The following is a 4,159-nucleotide window of genomic DNA, read 5'->3' on the forward strand; positions in this document are numbered from 1 at the left end:
AGGCAAGAGATGGTGGGAACTTTGGACTGAGGTGATTTCATTTCAGATGGAGAGACACAGATGTCTTCACAATCTGTTTGGGAATCTGTGTTGGAAACAGAACTTGGTTACAAACTGGATGGGGGGTAGAGGTGGGTTGTGGATGTGAAAGATGCAAAGTTGACCCTTCGTTGACTTACCTGGAAGGAGTGGAGTTGTCGTTTACTAAGGTGGAGGCACTGGGAGAGGGGTAGATTTTCTGTCTGTGGCATGGGCCATCTTAACTTTGAGATGCCTGTAAGACATACAAGTGAAGATATCAAAAACATATAAATTAATATGGTGCTCAAAGGGGAGGTCTGGGCTAAAAAAAAAACCCCTCAATTTATCTTTTTAATCTTACTTTTCACATTCAACTAAATGTAATGCATAATTATTGGGGGGAAAATAGTATTAAAAAGTAACACAGAGTTCTTTTTCTATATATACACACATACACACAGATGTGTGGATAATTATTATTTATAAGAAATTGAATTATATTTTATAATCTGATTTTTAACTTAATTTTTTTAAGCATATTTTCTTCAGAGAAATATAGATTCCTTCTGAGATATGTAACTTTACTGAGCACATAATGTTGCTTTCTATAGCTAATCAGAAAATTATTAAACCAATTCTTTTAATATTTTATTTATTTATTTATTTATTTATTTATGGCTGTGTTGGGTCTTCGTTTCTGTGTGAGGGCTTTCTCCAGTTGCGGCAAGTGGGGGCCACTCTTCATCGTGGTGCACGGGCCTCTCACTATCGCGGCCTCTCTTGTTGCGGAGCACAGGCTCCAGATGCGCAGGCTCAGTACTTGTGGCTCACGGGCCCAGTTGCTCCACGGCATGTGGGATCTTCCCAGACCAGGCCTCGAACCCGTGTCCCCTGCATTGGCAGGCAGATTCTCAACCACTGCGCCACCAGGGAAGCCCTAAACCAATTCTTATTTTTATAAATGTACATGGCTAGTAATATTTTGCTACAATAAGCAGTATTACAAGGAGCACTCTTTTATGTCTTTGTTTAGTGAAATTTATAGTTCACAAGAAATACTACACAATACGTGTGCTTAATGTATACAGACAGGATTAAATTAATATATCACTTACAGTCAAAAAGTAGAAAATATGAATTAATTTCTTTTGCAAACAACTATAAAGAGAGTTCTGGATTTTGCTTGCAACGTTAAATGTTTTAAAGCTGCAAGTAGGAAGACAGATAGCAATTTCAACATTAGGAATGAAAACTTAGTACATAGGAATATGTAGCTTCTAAGGAATAAAAAAAAAAAATTCAATTACATTAGATTTCCTACCTTTCTTCTCTTTTAGTCCACACTAAAGGCCCTGTCAAGATGTCAGAGTAGTGCTTGCTTCGGCAGCACATATACTAAAATTGGAACAATACAAAGATTAGCAAGGCCCCTGAGCAAGGAGGACACACACATTCGTGGAGCCTTTCATATTTTTAGGTTGTTAAGAGAGCAGATCCTAAGAGTTCTCATCACAAGGAGAAGTGGTTTTTTTTCTTTCCTTTTTATTGTATCTATATGAAATAATGGATGTTAACTAAACTTATTGTGGCAATCATTTCACAATACATGTAAATCAAACTATCATGCTATACACCTTAAACTTATACAGTTTATTGTCAAGTATTTCTCAGTAAAACTGGAAAAAAATTTCAGGGTTTCTGAAGGTTAACGAGCATGTTTTGGTTCTGGAGACCTAGCTCGCTTGTGCCTCCATGCATATAGCTGTCTGTATCTCTGATCTCAGTTTACTTGGTCACACCATTGTCTGTAATAGATAGGAGCACTTTTTTCTTAAAATCAAAACCGAGTCATATTTCCAACATTACATTTCTGCAAACAGCACTCCAGTCCTGTGCCCCAGGAAATACAGAGGTACCTGATGAAAAGCATTCCTTCAGAGGAGGATACACCCCCCTCTTTGATGCTTTTCTCCAAGATACTTTACTAACAACAACAACAAAAAGACACGTGGGGGAGGGGGGGGGGGGACTTCCCTGGTGGCGCAGTGGTTGAGAATCTGCCTGCCAATGCAGGGCACACAGGTTCGAGCCCTGGCCCGGGAAGATCCCACATGCCACGGAGCAACTGGGCCCGTGAGCCACAACTACTGAGCCTGCGCGTCTGGAGCCTGTGCTCCGCAACAAGAGAGGCCGCGACAGTGAGAGGCCCGCGCACCGCGATGAAGAGTGGACCCCGCTCGCTGCAACTAGAGAAAGCGCTCGCACAGAAACGAAGACCCAACACAGCCAAAAATAAATAAAATAAATAAAATAAATAAATAAATTTATTAAAAAAAAAAAAAAAAGACACGTGGGCAATCTGTCTCCTTCAAGAGTTCCCTGGCTGCTGAGCTTGGGGCGGGGGAGGGGTGCTTGCTGCTCTTAGTAACAGATATCACCTAGACATTTTAACTCCCTTTCACACCCCCAGTCCCACCTGCAAACTGGAAACTGAAGAAAGACGTGTCTCAAAAACATGAAGTCCTGTTTTGCCTGGTGGGATATCTTTATTCCTCAGTAATTTCTCCAAATAACACCCTTGAGTCTCTGAAAATGTAAAAATTGCCTGTAGAGTCAAGGCAAATGAGGCCTAAATCCATTCATTATTTCCCTCTAGACTCTCATTCACCCCTAGCTGTAGGAAGCTTCACAAACACAGGATTGATGAAAAGTGTATAAACATATTATCTAGATACTCAGGTTGTCACAGAGAGCGGTTTTTGTTCTTGGTTTTAATGTAAGCAAAGTTGAGCAGTGGAAATGTTCAGGTAAAAACAGAGATTTTTCTTTCTGAAAGATAATATTTCTCATTCTGAATGATTTTATTCTTGTCCTTTGAATTCCATGGCAAATTCTGAAATCTGTTCATATTTGACCTATTCTTGTAACCTTCCTTATATCTTCATTACCCAGCAAGGAGCAAGCATAATTGATAAACAATCCATGGTCCTAATCTTTGCTTTGCTATGGATTGTCTTTGAATCTCTCAGGATAGTCTAGATCGTGTTTTGGTAGCAAAGTACTCTAAACTCTCAGTGGCTAAATACTACTTAATAGTGCTCACCACTCAGGGACCCTGGCAGATAGATAGCAAATATCTCAAACATTGCCAATCAACATGCGTAAGGGAAAGGGTGTGCTGAAGGGTCTCACAAGGTCAACTCAATGATCTGGACCAGAAGTGGCATGCTCTAGTCTTTTCTATTCGCAACTCACTGGCTAGAGCTAAACATATGGTCCCATCAAACAGATACCAAGACATACAATCCTAACATGTTTCTGAAAGCAAAGAGCCAGAAATAGTTGAGAAATAGCAATAAGGACCATCCCAATCCTGTAAAAGAACTATTTTTTTCTTTCAAAAATGTTGTAGGGAAAATTGAGAAAAGCTAACTGGATAGCAATGTATAGAAAAACACATTTTTCATTGTTAAGAGTCTGCTTATAAAAAGTAATGTTCCACCAGCTGTATGCACAATTTCTTTGTAAATAACAACATGGGAGCTATTAGTCTCTTATCTCCAAATGTACATGCTTTTGGGACTTCTGTCATTTACACCTCACCTTTTTCCAAAAAGCTTTTGAAGTAGCTTACAAAGATATATAAAGCAAAATAGAATAAGGAAGAGTAAGTCAGGAAAAAGGGAAAAGAAGGAGGAGTTAAAAGACAAAGTTAAAAATGAAATTAGAATCTAATATTTGACAGGAGATCTAGTATGGTTTTCTGGAAGTCAGTGACAAATTTGGCTCTGAACATTCCGGGAACCATGCAAAAAAAGAAATATAATCAATGGTATGATACATAGTATCTACAAGTTAAAAGCAAAATATGTCATGAGAAGAAGCACAGTAATATTTGGCCCATGAGTCCTCATGAACAGGGAATATATAACATAGTACAGAAAGTAACAGAAAGCATGTCTACAATAAACTTAACACTATAAAGCTGCATCTTATTATATTTTTACTATAGTCTCACAGGCCCACATCACAAGTATTTTTATTATTATTTTCAGGTTTACTGATAATTATTGTAATGATTTGGCTCTGTTTGTCAATATCCCACATCTTTAAGGTCATCCAGGATATGAATGAAGCA

At 38.5% G+C, this 4,159-nt stretch overlaps 1 non-coding gene across 1 annotated transcript; it reads left to right on the forward strand.

Annotated features, from left to right (window-relative positions):
- The first annotated feature begins 1,392 nt into the window (after window positions 1-1,392).
- On the forward strand, window positions 1,393-1,496 carry LOC118898647. Its single transcript, XR_005020788.1, has one exon. It is a non-coding gene; the product is annotated as a U6 spliceosomal RNA (small nuclear RNA).
- The last annotated feature ends 2,663 nt before the right edge of the window (window positions 1,497-4,159 follow it).

Source organism: Balaenoptera musculus, chromosome 7 (assembly GCF_009873245.2).
Source record: "Balaenoptera musculus isolate JJ_BM4_2016_0621 chromosome 7, mBalMus1.pri.v3, whole genome shotgun sequence".
Lineage (NCBI taxonomy): Eukaryota > Metazoa > Chordata > Mammalia > Artiodactyla > Balaenopteridae > Balaenoptera > Balaenoptera musculus.